A 20,062-nucleotide genomic window follows, 5' to 3' on the forward strand; every position below is an offset into this window, starting at 1 on the left:
TGACCTACTGTTTCTATTTGTTGTTTGCAAAGACTGCATTTATCTGTTGTGGTATTGGGATCTTTAATAATATGCTTGCTGTAATATCTGGTGTTTATTGTTTGATCCTGTATTGCAATCATGAATCCTTCCGTCTCACTGTATATATTGCCTTTTCTTAGTCATGTGTTGGATGCGTCTTGATCTATGTGTGGCTGTGTTAGATGATACGGGTGCTTGCCATGTAGTGTTTTCTTTTTCCAATTTACTTTCTTCGTATCTATTGATGTTATGTGATCTAAAGGGTTGTAGAGGTGGTTATAAAATTGTAGTGGTGTAGCCGATGTATTTATATGAGAGATTGCTTTGTGTATTTTGCTAGTTTCTGCTCGTTGTATAAAGAATTTTCTTAAATTGTCTACCTGTCCATAATGTAGGTTTTTTATGTCGATAAATCCCCTTCCTCCTTCCTTTCTGCTTAATGTGAATCTTTCTGTTGCTGAATGTATGTGATGTATTCTATATTTGTGTCATTGTGATCGTGTAAGTGTACTGAGTGCTTCTAGGTCTGTGTTACTCCATTTCACTACTCCAAATGAGTAGGTCAATATTGCTATGGCATAGGTATTTATAGCTTTTGTCTTGTTTCTTGCTGTCAATTCTGTTTTCAGTATTTTTGTTAGTCTTTGTCTATATTTTTCTTTTAGTTCTTCTTTAATATTTGTATTATCTATTCCTATTTTTTGTCTGTATCCTAGATATTTATAGGCATCTGTTTTTTCCATCGCTTCTATGCAGTCGCTGTGGTTATCCAATATGTAATCTTCTTGTTTAGTGTGTTTTCCCTTGACTATGCTATTGTTCTTACATTTGTCTGTTCCAAAAGCCATATTTATATCATTGCTGAATACTTCTGTTATCTTTAGTAATTGGTTGAGTTGTTGATTGGTTGCTGCCAGTAGTTTTAGATCATTCATGTATAGCAAATGTCTGATTTTGTGTGGGTATGTTCCAGTAATATTGTATCCATAATTTGTATTATTTAGCATGTTGGATAGTGGGTTCAGAGCAAGGCAGAACCAGAAAGGACTTAATGAGTCTCCTTGGTATATTCCACGCATAATCTGTATTGGCTGTGATGTGATATTATTTGAATTTGTTTGGATATTAAGTGTGGTTTTCCAATTTTTCATTACTATGTTTAGGAACTGTATCAATTTAGGATCTACTTTGTATATTTCCAATACTTGTAGTAACCATGAGTGGGGTACACTATCAAAAGCTTTTCGGTAATCAATGTATGCATAGTGTAGCGACCTTTGTTTGGTTTTAGCTTGATATCTCACCTCTGCATCTATTATCAGTTGCTCTTTACATCCTCGTGCTCCTTTGCCACAGCCTTTTTGTTCTTCATTTATAATTTTGTTCTGTGTTGTATGTGTCATTAACTTCTGTATAATGACTGAAGTTAATATTTTGTATATTGTTGGTAGGCATGTTATGGGGCGATATTTAGCTGGGTTTGCTGTGTCTGCTTGATCTTTAGGTTTCAGATAAGTTATTCCATGTGTAAGTGTATCAGGGAATGTGTATGGGTCTGCAATGTAACTGTTAAATAATTTAGTTCGATGTGAATGTGTTGAGGTGAACTTCTTTAGCTGGAAATTTGCTATTTTATCTTTTCCAGGGGCTTTCCAATTGTGAGTAGAATTAATTGCTTGGGTGACTTAATGTTGCAAAATTATCACTTCAGGCATTTGTGGTATCATCTTGTATGTGTCTGTTTCTGCTTGTATCCACCGTGCATGCCTGTTATGCTGTACTGGGTTTGACCACATGTTGCTCCAGAAGTGTTCCATGTCTGTTATGTTTGGTGGATTGTCTATTTTAATGTGTGTGTTATCTATTGTCTGGTAAAATTTCTTTTGGTTTGTGTTGAATGTTTGGTTTTGTTTTCTTCTATTTTCACTTTTTTTGTATCTTCTAAGTCATTTGGCCAATGCTTGTAATTTCTGCTTCTTTTCAACTAATTGCTCTATCGCTTCTTGTTGTGAGATTTTGCCTAACCTTTTTCGTTTTTTGTCTGATATTTCATTTCTTATAAACTGTGTTAGCTGTCCGAAGTCTTTTCTCAGTTTTTCTATTCTGATCTGTAGCCTGTGTTGCCATGCTGGTTTTGTGGGTTTCTTCTGTGTGTTGGTTTGTTCTGATCTCTGCCTAGTGTGTATATTTAGTGTAGTGAGTGCTACTATATAAACCAGTAGTTGTAACTCTTCCATAGTTGTATTTTCATTTATTTTGTTGTGTATGATTGTGTTGATAGTTGTTATTGTTGTTTCGACTTGTGGGTTATTTGGTGATCTATGCAAGAATGGTCTAATGTCTGTATTTGTGTCTTTGTATTCTATATATGTCAGCTGAAATTTTTCTTCTGTATCTAACATGTGCGTCACTTCGTGTTCTATTTATGCTTATTCTGGTGGCTGTCTTAAGATTTCGTTTTCCTCTGATTGTTTAATTGATGCATGTTGTTCTTTGTTTGTTTGCTCTGGGATGTTTGAGTCCATTACTGTATTTTCTTCTTCTTCTTCTGATTGCACATTATTTTGTTCCAGTATTTGTTGCACTTTTTGTTTGATGTTTCTTAATTCTGACTGGGGTATCCTGTTATTTTTGATTATTACACGGATCCGATCAGCTAGTCGTTGTTCTGTTAAAAATTTTAATTCTGGGTATCTGGTAATAAATTCTGTGTATACTTGTGATCTGTATCCAGTTGTGTTGGTTCCTAAGTTTGTTGCTTGGTAATAACAGAACGTGAGGTGTCGGTTAACTTCATCTGACCATCTCATCCTTTGTCTTTGTTTTCCTTCTAGGGTGGTTGCAGGAAGCATATCCTGCAAAACACCTCTATTTGGATTTAAATCATTTTCCGTGTGGCTAGCAGTGTTGTTACCATTGTGGACGGGCATAGGGTTCAAGCGTCATCCCTGACCATGACAGTGCTTTTCCGAGGCTTCATTAGTTCTGTCCTGAACCAACTAATCACACTAAAAGAGGGGTTAGCCCTATTAGTGGTTTGTTCATTTCGTCGCCTTTTACGACTGGCAGAACATACCGGAGGCCTATCCTTTTCCCGGGCCTCCACGGGGGTTATTATCATTATTATCTGTCACAATTATTATTATTATTATTATTATTATTATTATTGAAGAGAACCATTTATCTGTCACATTTCTAAACGACGAAACCATTTCAAAAAACCACTGTAGGCTGTCTGTGTTATTGTGCAAGATGCCTTCATTGCATTACTGGCCAGTTTTGGTCTTTGGCCAGTTCCAAATGTTGGTGATGTGTGTGTCACAATCTGTAACCAGTTTCATGCTATGTGGACACATGTATACAACAGCTTTTGAACATAGAAACACAACCAACAGCAAGCTTCCTGGTCCTCATAAATTCATGTTACACCTCAACATTAACATATCTGTTCACTTACTTTCATTTCATTATGAGAATGTAACACCACTTCTGTCTGGGAGAGCAATCTTTCAAGCAGTAGGATGGTGTCAGTCTCACCACACTAAAACAAAAAATGGTGTAATCACAAACTTCCTTGCTGTAAACACGGCCAATCTGGTGGTACTAGTTACAGGTTAAATATGTTAGGTCTGATGAGTTGGCAGGCATTTGTCAAAACACAAGGAAGTGAATTGATGTAGTGAAATAAAAGAACCAAGTGAAAGTAAAGAGTACGGATAATTGAATTCAGATGCACTTTAAAAGCAAATACAGGAAGTAAATTTTGTCTAATAATTGGAATATATTTTCAAATCTCATGTATTAAAAAACCACTGAACTTTCACGTTAAGTCAATAATATATTTGCCTAAATAAACACTGGCATCTCACCAAATTCAGTGGTAAACTGCAACATGAGACTTTAAATGATTGTTTAGAGAGTTCTCTGTAAAGTGATCTTAACCACAGTATTAACTCATTCTATAGAATTTCTGGGAGTGCTGTGATTAAACTCACCTTGGTATTTCAGTAGCATGTATGAATCACCTGCTATATATTTCTAAATACACTAAAGATAGCAAAAAATTGTAAAATGATTGAATTTTAAAAAAGGTAGAAACAAACAATGGCAGGATCATGAAATAGAACAAATAAAGGTGGGTTTTCTAACAACGAAGTACTATTATTTCTAAGTTGTGAGTATTTTCAATTATTTCCTTTTTTTAATAAATGCACGAGGAAATGAGGTGGAATGTAAAATTTTAATCACCAGATAGTTGACTACATGTTAAACAAGCAATAACAGGTAAGTGACAGCTAAATATTGTAACTGGAACACAGAAGCTGTTTTGAGATGCAAGATATGTAATTGTAGTGATAATTTATTGCAGTTTCCAGTTAAATTTTCAAACTGAAGTCACTCAAGAGGCCCATGACGATTATATGAGTAACTGAGCTTGTATCTATTACCGTTTTGAGTCACTAACAAGAAGAGCCCAATTGTAATTTAAATTTTCTTATTAATGCATTTTAGGCAATGCCCATCTTTAGACTGTCAAAAAACATCACAGCTGCCATACGTGCACAAATTCTGTATGACACATTAAGAGCAAACATGTGGGTTCAACAACAAACTAGTTAACATACCACAGAAAAACCTAATTTCAGAATATCATGCCAAGAATTGAAACTTCCTGGCATATTAAAACTGTGTGCCAGACTGAGGCTCTAACTAGGGACCTTTGCCTTTTGTGGGCAAGTGCTCTACCAGCTGAGCTACCCCATTCTCACAGCTTTCCTTCTGTCAGTACTTCATCTCCTAGTGGAAGAAAAGCTGTGAGGACGGAGCGTGAGTCATGCATAGGTAGCTCAGCTGGTAGAGCACTTGCCCACAAAAGGCAAAGGTCCAATGTTCGAGTCTCGGTCCGGAACACAAATTTACCAGGAAGTTTCATATCATCACACACTCCACTGCAGAGTGAAAATCTCATTGTGTCAAGTATTATCTGTTGTAACATTGGTGCTCAACTGACAGTGCTATGCCATTACAAAATTAGCAATCATAACATATAACTAGGTAGCATGATTGTAGGGGTGCTAGGATCTAGTGTCAAATTTTGATGGACAGTTAACAAAATCAACTGTAACACCATAAAATAAATGTAAAGGGTTTATTCCTTCATGATAACTAAGAATCATAAAGGCACAAAAGATCACATCCCAACAAAAGTTCATCATTAATATGTGTGGGATGAGTAAGGGAGGATGGTTTGGAAAGTGAAGGGAAGGCAGATGGACAAGACAACACAGTGGGAGGAGTACAAAATAATCTCAGCTTATACATCGTGTACAACTTTGCTTACACTGTTTCCCCATAGGTGGCGACAATGTTAAGTAGCTATACTGTATATGGGCAGGGAAGGGGGGAAGGTTGTTACATATGCCTCGTGACGACAGTGTGCAGGAGGTCGAGTGGACGGGAGTTGAGAGTGGGCATCCAGGGCTGCTGTTAAATGACAGAACAGGAAAGATAATATATTTCAGCGTATGGCGTACAAGGGGTGCGCCTACGGTCAGAAGTTAGCAGGTTTATGGCTGGTCTAGGAGGCCAAACAATTAATTGATATGGGCAACGGAAGGGGAAGCGGTTCATGTTAACTTACATTGGTGGCTGGTCATGAAAAGCAGAGCCAGAGCAACGGTGTGAATACGTTTCAGCAGAGGTCTCAGGGTATCTCTTGTCAGCAGCTTTAACTCGACAGAACTGCCTCAGTTTTGAAAGACAGGCGACTTGTGTCACGTAGGCACAGCATAAGTTTATCTAGCAGTAAACTTCTAAAGATTTGACTGCGCCTTTGAAATACATTTTTTAAACCAATTTCCTTGACTGGCTGCCACCATGTACATAGCGGTCGAAAGAAACAGATCGCAGATGTCAGGCAGTTAGCTTGGATCTCAGTCAGTGTAACCTCATTCAATCATTACTCTATTTGTGTATGCATAATAAAGTTGTTCTTTATTCAAAATGTCAGTGTACGAGCCTAATTCTCGTCATTTGTGGGAGGTGTTACCATTTTGCTCGAACAGTACACCCGTGGACTGTTCAAGCAAGAAATACACCAGGTGAAACTGAAGAATCATATGTTACTCTCGCAGGAGAGCTTCTGTAAAGTTTGGAAGGTAGGAGACAAGGTACTGGCAGAAGTAAAGCTGTGAGTACCGGGCGTGAGTCGTGCTTCGGTAGCTCAGTTGGTAGAGCACTTACCCGTGAAAGGCAAAGGTCCCGAGTTCGAGTCACAGTCAGGCGCACAGTTTTAATCTGCCAGGAAGTTTCACACATAATATTATTTACAATCGATGAGTGAGTCGGGATAGGAAGAAGCATGGATAAATATGGAGAAGCATTGGGCCCTTGGCAAATTTATCTTTATTGACTTATAATGCCACTGCACTATAGAAGTCACATTACAATAAAGTGTCTTAAAATTTACAAACACCAAAAATGCAATGAAGAGAAGCAATAGTTTAAGAGATCATGTACTCCAACATTAAATATAAGAAAATGATATGCATTTGAATACACAATGAATAGCATTAAAATTACAGTACTGTTTTTCATATCTGATAAGATGTCATCTATTCTATCTGTTAAACACAAATCACTCATCCTGGTTAAAAGAAACACATCAATTTATTTTTGCAATGATTACCGGTGGGATGTGCAAGTGAGGGTAGGGGAGCAAGAAAAAAAGGTGGAGTTGATTGTGGGTGATTAAATGGAAAATGATGATGCATGATCAAAGGAAGACGTAAACAGAAAGTACCTGTTACTGGTGACTGCATATGCCAACACTAACAGGTAAATGTAGAGGTCATCTTATAATGACTGGTATTGACAGACATTAGGTGCTGGGTGCAGCTATATAGTCTTTGTGAAACTGGTCTGGCCTGTGGTTTTGCAGACGGGTGAAGGCTTTCTTTCTTCTCCCCGTGTTTGGATATTGTCTACTGTTTTCTATTTTTAATGACTTTTTTATCTTCATGAGTAGTATTGAAATAATGTTTGTGTTTGCGTATTCATCTAAGCATGAGATTGTTCGCATTTGTTGAGATATTGTGTAATATAGGTATTGGCTATCTAACAAATTATGTGATGAAAGTGGGTCTGCTATTAATTCGTATAGTACAGTGCTATAAAAATTTCAGTTATGCATTAGGATGTGCATTCCACAGTCTTATCTTAATGTTGTGATATAATCTCGTATGGCTTTGAACATCTCATCACCTCAAGCCCTCACCCTCACCCCTTTATTTCCTATTTAGCTTAGTTCGTCCCTTGCCCATGCCTGTTCACCTTTCCATTACTCATGCAAAATCTAACCCACCTCCACCACCGCAGTGCATATTCTGCCTGTGTAATTAGGTCAAATCTGTCAAAGAAAACAAGACTTGATACCATTCAACTGAGCCATGTGGTCCAGCATGTAGAATGCTTCCCATTCTGTGGTGCAACAACAAGTAAGATAAGTAGAGTCTAAACTGGTCACAGAATCAGATCGATCTTTTGGCCAACCAGGAAAATTAGAGAGACACGATCTGTTAAAAATACTCTTAGCCTCAGAGTACTTGTAATTGCGGTATCTGTTATGAAGGGTACTCTATACAGACTGTTGCTAATTGTTGTGTTGAACATTGCCACCTTAAGTACAGGAACACTAAAAGCAGCAGTTTCCAAGAACAACCTAATGAATAAACAGGCTGTTTGTACAGACGAGGATTCAGGCCCATGACTCCAACTGTGTCTGTGATTAGGGAAGCAGTAGAAATTAGACTGTATGGTCACAGCTTCAAGAGACACTGGTAACACACCTAGTTATTTATTTATTTGTTTACTTGCTCTTGGTTTTAGTTTTAGCTAGATACAAGAACAGATCAAATCTCACACACAAGTTAATACATCTGAATATAAAACTTAATATTTTAAAACAGTTTCAAATTAGCTAGTATAACTAAATCAATACATGGAAACATGCACTTGAGAAAGAAAAATTTCAGAGGAGAACTTTACATAGTTTTACATCTACACACATACTCTGCAAGCCACTATGTGGAGTCTGACAGGGGATATCTTGTACCGCTACTGGTCATTTTCTTGCCTCGGAGTTTTCAAATTGACGTGGCTTGGAAACTGATGATATTTTATTCATTTCCTGTCCTGTTCCACTCACAAATAGAGAGAGGTGTATATGACTGTCTACATGCCTCTGTAAGAGCCCCAATTTCTCTCATCTGATCTTAGTGGTGAAATGTACATTAGTGGCAGTAAAATCTTTCTGCAGTCAGCTTCAAGTGTCGGTTCTCCAAATTTTCTCAAAACTATTCCTCAAAAAGCGCGTTGCATTCCCTCCACGGATTCCCATTAGAGTTCCCAAAGCATTTCCATAATACTTGCATATTGTTCATAACAAATCTGCAGCCCACCTTTCCTTTAATCCTGGTGGGGATCCCAGACACTCCAGCAGTACTCAAGTACATGTTGCACTAGTGCCCTATGCGCAGAGACTGTTACAGATGAACTACACTTTTCCAAAAATCTCCTAATAAACCAAAGTCTACCATTAATACCTTACCCTAACATGCCTGTTCCATTTCATATCACTTTGCTACATTATGCTGAATTATTTAAAAAACTTAACTTTAATGCAGTATTTCGAACATTACACAACAGTTTCTCCTACTTATCTGCGTTATATACGTCTTTCTACATTAGAGCTAGCTGCCATTCATCACACCAACTGGAAACTTTGTCTAAGTTATCTTGTATCCTCCTAAGGTCACTCAATAAAGACATCTTCACATACACCACAACATCATCAACAAACAACTGCAGATTGCTGCACACCCTGTCTGCCAAATCACTTACATATACAGAAAATAATAGCAGTCCTATCACACTTCCCTGTGGCACTCCTGATGGAACTCCTGTCTCATCGTTGACAATGTACTGGATTCTATTACGTAAGAAGTCTTCAAACCACTCGTATATCTGGGTACCTATACTGTATGATAGTCATCATCCGATATGAGTGATGGCACTGCAAGCCATGCTGGACAGCAACACTAATATAGCCTATGAATGCAGAGATTGTCATCTTAGCATACGCCATCTCCATGTTGTCATCAGATGTAATTTAGCCAATCATGTGCCATCCACTGGGCGTAAAACTGTGAACCTCATCAGTTTTATGACGGTCAGACTTAGTACATGCTGATGGTGATTGAGGCTATCTGAAAATCTTGGGATTTTATAGAAATTTGATGGGGAAGTTTAACATAACTTTTTAGCCACATGAGTAAAATTAGTGTGTAAAACTGGTAGCTCAGCACCTTACAAATCTCTCTTCAGTGTCCTTGGGAGTCTTACACTTACATGTTAATATATTTACTCACTAATAGTATTTGTTGTTAATAACAGGGATAGTTTTACTATGTTCAGTGAAACGAACTTGCAAAATGCTGGAAGTAAAAATATTGTTCATGTAGACTACACATCCCTGTCTATGATTCAGGATAGAATTTTATATTCTAATACAACAGTCAAACAGGTACCAGGCAGAAAACTGGAAATTCTAAGATATTAAAAAAATACAAAGTGAAAAACTATTTTATTAGCCTCTCCTTCAATAATTAATTATAATTAAATATAATGCTTGGACTGAAGGATGCATATGCTGTTTAACACTAAGGTTCATATTAAACAGGATTTTAATGTTACTGCTATATGTGAGGCTGACAATACTCATTCTAAAATTATTACATGCTTTGTGTGAAGTATGAGATAAGAACAGCACTAGAATAAAATAACATTTCCAATTTTCAAGTCCATTAGTTCCTTCCTCTGGGAAGATGGATATGTTTTGCAAGATTGGGAATGAGGGGAAGACCACTTAGACCACCCATGTAGAGCACTTGTGTGACCCATTCATGAGTACTTACCTAATGTTTGGATATCCACCAGGTCAGATTTGAAGTGACTCAAAGGTGGGCTTCTAGATAGGTTACCAATATTCTTCTTGATGCAATAATTTACCAACAGCCATGCTACTCACTTTCAGCATTACATTGATGCCATCTTCAGGCCCCAGCCACCATAGTCGTGAAATCTGTATACACGGAAGGAGCCATATAACTGGATCTGTGAATCAATCGTCCTGCAACAGCTCTTGGTGGCCAGGCGACACAGACTCAGGTGTTAAGCTGTTGTAGGACGATTGATTCACGGATCAAGTTATATGGCTCCTTCCGTGTATACCAATTTTACGAGTATGACGAATGGGGCCTGAAGATGACATCAATGTAATGCCGAAACTGGGTAGAACATGTTGTTGTTGTTGTTGTGTGGTCTTCAGTCCTGAGACTGGTTTGATGCAGCTCTCTACAGTAAAGCTGCATGCCCTTGGGAAAAATTACGGCTGTAGTTTCCCCTTGCTTTCAGCTGTTCGCAGTACCAGAACAGCAAGGCCATTTTGGTTAGTGTTACAAGGCCAGATCAGTCAATCATCCAGACTGTTGCCCCTGCAACTACTGAAAAGGCTGCTGCCCCTCTTTAGGAACCACACGTTTGTCTGGCCTCTCAACAGATACCCCTCCATTGTGGTTGCACCTATGGTACGGCTATCTGTATCGTTGAGGCACGCAAGCCTCCCCACCAACTGCAAGGTCCATGGTTCATGGGGGGGGGGAGGGGGGGGCAGCACATAGAAGTTCATAAAATAAAATAAATTTCTACAATACATACGGCTGTTGGTAAATTTCCATAATGGATCGACGAAGGTTACCGATAGGTTCAAATAATGTGCGAGTATTATAAAGATGCTAGACAAACTAATACAGGGTGTCTACATGGACAAGGAAAAATAATTCCCGGTTGAAAATACACTTTCTCCCGGGTGAAAATACATTTTTTCCGTGTTAAATGACAGTATACTTTTTCTCGGCACTTATCAATCCTTTTATGGTTTATGGTTTTATACACCGGCGTAGAATTTCCCAACACTTTAGAAAATGAAACTCAGGGGAAAAAACACGTTTTGGAAAGATCTTTGATGTGCATAAACATATACACTGCATATTTCCGTGTTACGAAGGTATAAATTCGAATTCCACCAAACACCGCATGTTACTTTGCGAAGCGTTAAAATCGAGATTGTGACGCACTTTTTGTAATCCAGTCACAGCTCATGTCACCTGATCTCGCCAGCTGATGACAGCATTTGACACGTGATGTAGTCAGCCAATAGCAAGATCACTCTTAAGTAGCGCGAACACACAAATAAGAAAAATTAATGGCTTAAATTAATGTACAATTGTTGCTACAAGAAAAGCAAAGCTATCACATATAATATTGGTCTCTAAGATTAATACGCTTCAAGAGAAGCTAAGTTTCCACATATAATATTGATATTTTTTGCGTGTCATACATCACATAAATGTGCCAGTAAAATTTTTTAATAACGACGTAAATGTCTAATCTTCTGGGCTCGAAATTCTTCATATGGTCGTCCCCAAAGAGTTGATTTTTAAATGAGAGTCAAACGCTCTGTGATTTAAGAACTTCGTCGTACACTCTCTCACATAGTTTATCTTACATAAAAGGAAATTTACTTTGAAAGTAACGCTTTTCAAAGCAATATTCGCAATATTTTTCCGTGACCTGTTAGAAAGGCACGTTTCAGCAGTTGCCACAGAGCGCCAGATAACAGGCGTCACTGCATTTGCGCAGGAGGCCCACATGTTCGTACGTGTGAAACATTAAAAGATCTTGCATTAAAACGAATCTAATGTAAAAAATTGTCACGGCACGCTCATTGGAGGCAATTTGTTGTTAAGAAGCACTGCACAGTCGTCCTAAAGCCTTTGACACACTTTGCTGTTGGCAGACGCTTGTATGAGCATTGTGTTTTGTTGTTGTATATGGCGCATTTTCTTTGCGACTTAAGTTTTATTTTCGTTTTTTTTCTCTCTTTCATGATTTGTTGCTGCAGTATTATTCTGCAGAAGCGGGATACAGTAAATTTTTTTGTTGGAGTATTGGTTCTTACCAGTCAAAATCACAAAAATTTAACTGAAACCTAAAACAATGAAAAATTCCCGGAACTCAAAAAGATTCCCGGGTTTTTCCCGGTTTTCTCCCGGATGAAAAAATTCCCGGGTTTTTCCCGGATCTCCCCATTGTCCCGGGTCGTAGACACCCTGTAATATGAGAATGGAGGGAAGACAGAGTTCTTTTTCTACTACACTACAGAGAAAATTTAGAATATATGAGAAATCAGGGCTCGTATGGAAGCATATAGATAGCCTTTCTTCCCTCACTCTACTTGTAAGTGGAACAGGAAAGAAAATGATTTGTAGTGGTGCAAGGTACCCTATACCATGTATCATTTGGTTGTTTGTGTAGTATGTATATATATATATATATATATATATATATATATATATATATATATATATATATATATATATCTGTATCTACGTGGAATGTTTCCCTCTATTATAAATATATATATATATATATATATATATATATATATATATATATATATATATCGCAATACGGAAGAAAATTGTGACTGTCTACTACATAAAAAATATTAGTTGAAACTGACCGAAAGCTTCATGATTTATTTAAAATGTTTTGTTTCACATTTATCTCTACCTGATACACTCTGACAATCAGTGACTTGCAACTATAACAATCATTCAATTTGGAGATCTCAGTATTGCTTGGATAGTATTAAAAACCCCTCATTCATCTCTTTTTGTCAAAATATCACATAAAAATAAACTGGATTTGAAGAAAACATGATTGACATATAGCTGTTTGTTTACAGATCAACAACGATCTAAATTTGAGCATATCGGTAACACAAATTGGGTAAGAGCACGTATCTGAGCTAGAGTACTATATTGGATTTCATGCCCCCCTGCCCCCTTTTTCCTTGAATGCTTGGCTGGAGTAACAAGTTTAATTGTAATATAGCCTGAGGTCTACATTAGGTTGAAAAGTGATAACTGGAATTGTGGAACTCAGTCGATGAGAAATAAAGGTTGTGATAACAGACAGATATCTGGGTTTGCCTAATACTTTGATTGCGCCATATTTAAATGCACTTTCCCATAACTAACACATTTTCGTAATAAAAAATAAAGCTACTAGGTCAAGCCCAAAAACATATATTAGAAAATAAGCAAGCATCCGACGTGTGTTTTGATGCATATTAAGTACAGATATCATAATTAAGTACAGATATCATACACAAACTGGAAAAATGTAAGAGGCATTTCACTACATATCCCTTACATTTCAACCATTTTCCCACATTTGCTACTGCTTTTATGGGTGCAAAGACAAATTCTTACTGTAAATGTCTTAGTAAGCTGCACTTAATAAATTAAACATTGTCCTGAATGCATAATATTTGTTATACTATAAAACTCTGCCATTCAACCAATAATTCGTAATCATTTGGCTTCAATCAATCACGTAAGACTATTATGTAACTCCAACAATATTGCGGATTAGTATGTCAGCTTAATCGAGATTATTCACATTCAAAGATTGTTTCTATATTTAATTCTTTTTATGGAAGCCTCGTTCAAACAATCTGGAGTGGCTTGACATTCCAAAACGACAACTGAAACAAGTCTGTATAAAGGCTGTGGCCAACAGGTGATGATGTCAGTTATGTCAACAGAGCTGCTTACAGGTCTAGATACCAGGCAACACTGACACGCTTTCTGCCTTTCTGACGACACCACGAAGCGATTCCTGCAGGCTCGCGAGACCCACTTCTCACACGTTTGTACTTTACTGGATGTCTCACGATGTACAGCATATGCTTCAGTGTCCCCTGCCAAATGCCTACTATCAACATACAGTGTTCTTTTGTCTGACTACCTGTGCACTTCCACAGCATCCAAATGTCCTATTAAAAACCATCACATCCTCCATTGCCTCGTCTGAGAAGCAACAAATTACTGCGAACACTGCCAGGTCATACGGAGGAGAAGGCACTGTCAACCCAGACTTACTTTCGGCTGATTCCAACTATGCTGAGCCTGACACTTCCCCAGTGTCTACTCACGATTAAGTTCGAACTTTCTCTGCCTCTCGTTCTCAAATTCATGTTTTAACACGAGTAATCACTGTATTACAGCAGCAACTGCATCCACACTAGTAGTAGCTAGTGTTTCCACCATTTGCAGACTCTTACTTCTACCGCAATTCAATTGCCAACTGCTATGAAAAGAAAACTTCCCATTTAACCCTTCTCCACACACACACTAAAGCCTAACCACTAATTAATTCTTGTGGTGAATCAGTGCTCATCTAGAATCTAGACTGAGTACAGCTACTAGCCAGATGTTCAGTTTGCTTACACACTACTACAGGTCTGCCACACTGGAAATTGTGCCCGGACAAATTACAGAATGTACAGCTCACTGGCACGGGGCATGCAGAGGTATACAGAGAAGTTTGGCATCGATTTACATTCTGCTGAAGAATACACAGTGCCTCTGTCGATCCCTACGACGGTGGTGCAGTGCGTGTACATGTGCCGGCACAAACACCAGTGCTGGATCTGCTGCTACAGCACCTGGCTACTCCATCCTTGTCATGAAATGACTACTGTCCTGGACTGGGTGGCACGACCAGCAGCACGTGTTGGCCGAGTCGAAATCCCCAGGCTGCTCTCTGGAGCTCGGCTGGTTATTCCCTCGAGCATTCCTTGCGTTCACCGCGTGTAGCACCGAAGTATAACAGCCGGCATCCGTCACTGTAGTAAAGCCTCAGCAGCTCCAGTCGCCCACTCGGAGCAGCTCTTTCAGTGACAGGACAGCCTCGAATCGGGGAGGCCACGATATCACATCCCAGCTCCGCCCGTGCAGACAGTGGCTCGCAGTCTGTCGGACGATATCGCCCACAGAGCAAAGGACGGCTGTCCCCTGCTGCCCACACCTCTGCAGTACGAAGTTTGGGACCTGCCTCGCCACGACTGTGGCACATCTCTATAGCAGAGCTGACGGTTCATTCAGTGGGCCTGTTGCTGAAATTCATCCAGACGGTTGTTGCGGTTGGCCTGCAACAATCGTTACTCTCTCTGGTTCCAGACACAAAGTTTGGTGACATGACTGCTTGCTTTGAGCCTCTGGGCTCCCTTATTTATACTCCTTTCCTTACACCTCTGGCATAGTCTCTCTGGAGGGCACGAGTGGTACGTTCCTTAATAATTATGCAGTTGCAACTGCAACATATGGGTTTTTCATGCCATGTCAATGCCCTTTATTCCACCTTATCACTCCACATCCAAATTTGTTTATAGTACCTGTCAGGCTATGCATCCTCACCTGTGAGCAGTGTTGTAATCATGCCTTGCAGAACTGCTTTTTTAGTAACAACATCGCTAGTGTTTGCTACCGGGCGTGTCCATCAGTATGTTAACTTCTACTTTCTGGCCACAGTTGTGTAAAATTTTCAAGTATTTCCCAGATCAATGCCTATACTTTTTTTTTAAGCAGCAATTCTTTCTTCTGCCCATTATGGTTTCCAAGAAAATAAAACAGCTACTGATACAAAATTTGAATTTCTTGATACTGCTCTACATATTTTTGATGAAAAATTCCCAGCTATAGGTGTCTTTCTTGACCTCACAGTGGCCTTTCATGCAGTAAACCACAACATACTCTTACAAAATTTGGATTTGCATGGGTAAAGGGCACTGCCCATGGCTGTCTCAGCAGTTATATTGAAGACTGAATACAATACGTCCACATAAATAAAATCAATCACGACTCCTAGAAGTGGTCACTTTGAGACAAGTCATTAAACATGATGTGCCATGAGGATCAGTTTTTAGTACCTCATTACTTCTACTTGCCCGCACATACCCACTAGTAAAGCATTTCCATTTGCTGACTATACTGATGTCCTTACATCTAATACAGATGAATCTATCCAGTCAGCAGTAAAAAGGAATACAATCCAACTATACTCCTGGCTTGAAGCGAATGGACTGGACTTCAGTGGAAAACAGACAGTATGCCTAACCTTCCACACCATTCAGAACAGAACTCTCCAGGCTCCAACAGTAACACTAAGTGACAGTAACGTCAAATTCTTGAATTCACCACACCAAATTCTTAGGGATCCAAATGACTGACACACACACACACACACACACACACACACACACACACACACACACACACACACACACACGGAAAAACGACATCAACGCAGTGTGCGATTTGTGCTTTTACCAGTGGGGGGGGGGGGACGTTTAGGGGGTTAGTATAATTACATATGTTACTAGCTTGGACCGTGGCGTTACCCGTGGTTAAACAGTTATTTATAAATAGATGTTAGAGCCGAAACTCACTATTCACGCGTATGCATTATCAGAAAAGCCGTCCCTTGTTATATCTTTAAAAGTACATTATAAGTAAAGCTTATTTACAAAATTCTTCTACATACAGGTATACGACGGGAATTCAAAAAGTAAAGCTGTGTGGACCGAGCGTGAGTCGTGCTTCGGTAGCTCAGATGGTAGAGCACTTGCCCGCTAAAGGCAAAGGTCCCAAGTTCGAGTCTCGGTCGGGCACACAGTTTTGATCTGCCAGGAAGTTTCATATCAGCGCACACTCCGCTGCAGATTGAAACTCTCATTCTGGAAACATCCCCCAGGCTGTGGCTAAGCCATGTCTCCGCAATATCCTTTCTTTCAGGAGTGCTAGTTCTGCAAGGTTCGCAGGAGAGCTTCTGTAAAGTCTGGAAGGTAGGAGACGAGGTACTGGCAGAAGTAAAGCTGTGAGGACGGGGCGTGAGTCGTGCTTCGGTAGCTCACATGGTAGAACACTTGCCCGCTAAAGGCAAAGGTCCCAAGTTCGAGTCTCGGTCGGGCACACAGTTTTGATCTGCCAGGAAGTTTCATATCAGCGCACACTCCGCTGCAGATTGAAACTCTCATTCTGGAAACATCCCCCAGGCTGTGGCTAAGCCATGTCTCCGCAATATCCTTTCTTTCAGGAGTGCTAGTTCTGCAAGGTTCGCAGGAGAGCTTCTGTAAAGTCTGGAAGGTAGGAGACGAGGTACTGGCAGAAGTAAAGCTGTGAGGACGGGGCGTGAGTCGTGCTTCGGTGGCTCAGTTGGTAGAGCACTTGCCCGCTAAAGGCAAAGGTCCCAAGTTCGAGTCTCGGTCGGGCACACAGTTTTGATCTGCCAGGAAGTTTCATATCAGCGCACACTCCGCTGCAGATTGAAACTCTCATTCTGGAAACATCCCCCAGGCTGTGGCTAAGCCATGTCTCCGCAATATCCTTTCTTTCAGGAGTGCTAGTTCTGCAAGGTTCGCAGGAGAGCTTCTGTAAAGTCTGGAAGGTAGGAGACGAGGTACTGGCAGAAGTAAAGCTGTGAGGACGGGGCGTGAGTCGTGCTTCGGTGGCTCAGTTGGTAGAGCACTTGCCCGCTAAAGGCAAAGGTCCCAAGTTCGAGTCTCGGTCGGGCACACAGTTTTGATCTGCCAGGAAGTTTCATATCAGCGCACACTCCGCTGCAGATTGAAACTCTCATTCTGGAAACATCCCCCAGGCTGTGGCTAAGCCATGTCTCCGCAATATCCTTTCTTTCAGGAGTGCTAGTTCTGCAAGGTTCGCAGGAGAGCTTCTGTAAAGTCTGGAAGGTAGGAGACGAGGTACTGGCAGAAGTAAAGCTGTGAGGACGGGGCGTGAGTCGTGCTTCGGTGGCTCAGTTGGTAGAGCACTTGCCCGTGAAAGGCAAAGGTCCCGAGTTCGAGTCTCGGTCGGGCACAAAGTTTTAATCTGCCAGGAAGTTTCATACCTCGAATCTCTACTCCTTTATTGCGTCGGCTGTCCGTTTGGCAGAATGTGGACGAGCGTCATGTTGCTGCAGGATGACACCTCTTCACAGTTCTCCACGACGTTTGGATCTGATTGCAGGTTTTAGTTTCGTACGCAACACATCGCATCCACCATACAATACAGACCTGGCTCTAAAGCCTCGTTTACGCTGGGGCGACGTCTTGTAGCATGCTACAACAGGCAACATCTTGCGGCGCATGCGGCAGGTTAATTTATACCAAAGCAACAGAATTTGTGCCACACGTGTGTCGGTCTTGCAGTATAAAGGATGATAAAGTATCGCAGCGGCAGCCTACTTGGTGCTTGCACATGCAGCTAACAACGGAAATGAAAACCAAAGGAAAAGAAAACGATGGTGGAAGAGAAGAGCATTTAAAGAAGGTCCACGAAATAGTATCCCAGGAACTAGATGCAGACGATGGTGCGGTATTTAGTAATGTGTTCTCTCGTCCCAGGCGCGTTACTCCGCGCCGTACCGTTGCCAAAAGCTGGCCTAACGGTGAATGTTCGCACAGGCAGCGGGACGGTCACCACCCTGTGTCAGGGCCCGGGGTGGGAACTTCAGCCCCCAGCTCACCCAACTCTGCGCTACGACTGCTGCGGTATGACTGACACACTACTTCCCTCGCAAGCTCGCAAGTAAACGGATGACGCACCTTAGACGAAAGCAACAATGACGACATGGGAATGATGATTTAGTTCTAAATGTTTTGAAATGGTTAACTACTACGTAACACTTTTTCAAAATTAATAAGGAAACATATTAATAGTATTAATAGTAAGACTGTATTAAAAACTTTCAGTGTTCAGCTCCACAAATTTAAATTACATGTAAAGTTTTACTCCAGTGCGTGGGAAATAAACATCCCAGGTTGGGATGCATAAATTAAAGCCAGAGGAGGGGATGGTCTGATACAGAGGGGGTGAAATCCCCCCAATCCCCCCCCCCCCCCCTCTGCAAATCGCACACTGCCTCCTGGAATGCAAATGAACACATTTGAGTGATTGGCTAGCACAGAGTTTGTTTGACAGTTGTTTTCAGACTCACTTCCTCCTGTTTGCCTCAGAGAAAGGACGACGGAGAGTAATTATTAGAGATAATCCCTCTTCTCACATCTTAATGAAAACTACAGGGCTGTGTGAGGAAAACAACACAAATTTCATTTGCATTCCACCGAACTGTACTAGTCTTATGCAGTCTTTAGATGTGGCTTATTTTTCTTCTCTGAAGAATGACTGGAGAGAGATTCTTTGTCAATGGAGGTAGACTGCAAATGGAAAAAAGAAACATCGTTTTGCGAAGGGTGTATTTAGTGGCCGCTTGTCGAAGATTTTTTAGATGAACAGACAGCTTCTACAAATTTAGTGAAAGGATTGAGAAATGTCAAATGCGCTGGAAGTGTGATAATGCCAGAAATAAGCCGTGTGTTATGAGAAGTGTCTAAACTGAATTCCAGAAACAATTGGAGAAGGCGAGAAAGACAGTCAGAATTCATTGTGAGGATCGTCAAAACGTATTTGTTCCCCATAGAGTCAGGGATGATATGGACGTTGTTTCGGGGTAGGATATGCATTAAAAGAACAATCATCTTTCACAGCCATCTGTTTTTATGTAATTCAAAATACGTTTTAATTAGCTTGGACTTTGACAGAAGAGCGGTTTATGTGCCGTCGGCCTGCTTCGTATTGGCCAACCAAAGTATTAGCAAAGAGGTAGACATTTTTGCATACAGGTGTTAATACTACACCAAATACACGTACTGCTGTGAGCCAAGGACCGGCTACCGCTCTGCCATCTCTTGGCGACGCCCAGCAACAGCTGTGCGGCCCGCCGTCCCCGACCAGTAGCAACAGACAGCTGGGAATCGCATTTATTTCCAATTTTGACGTCTTGTCGGATAGTATCTGAAGTAACGCTAATCTCAACAACTGCATATACTTTGTTCTGTAATGACGTTGATGTAAATGAACGAAGATTTACAATACTTCTTCGAAGAATGTTTAATACTCGTTCTCACGGTTTGTGGCAAATGCTATATAACTTTCAGTAACTTCATTAAACGTTGATGTGATACCTGACCGTGACAGACTATGACAATTTTTTGCAGGTACAGACCGTTTTAGAG

The 20,062-nt window shown here is 40.2% G+C and overlaps 1 non-coding gene across 1 annotated transcript; it reads left to right on the forward strand.

The window, feature by feature from the left end:
• The first annotated feature begins 17,790 nt into the window (after window positions 1-17,790).
• Window positions 17,791-17,865, forward strand: Trnas-uga. The gene has a single exon. It is a non-coding gene; the product is annotated as a tRNA-Ser (tRNA).
• The last annotated feature ends 2,197 nt before the right edge of the window (window positions 17,866-20,062 follow it).

The sequence above is a fragment of the Schistocerca americana genome, chromosome 11 (assembly GCF_021461395.2).
Source record: "Schistocerca americana isolate TAMUIC-IGC-003095 chromosome 11, iqSchAmer2.1, whole genome shotgun sequence".
In the NCBI taxonomy this organism is placed as follows: Eukaryota; Metazoa; Arthropoda; class Insecta; order Orthoptera; family Acrididae; genus Schistocerca; species Schistocerca americana.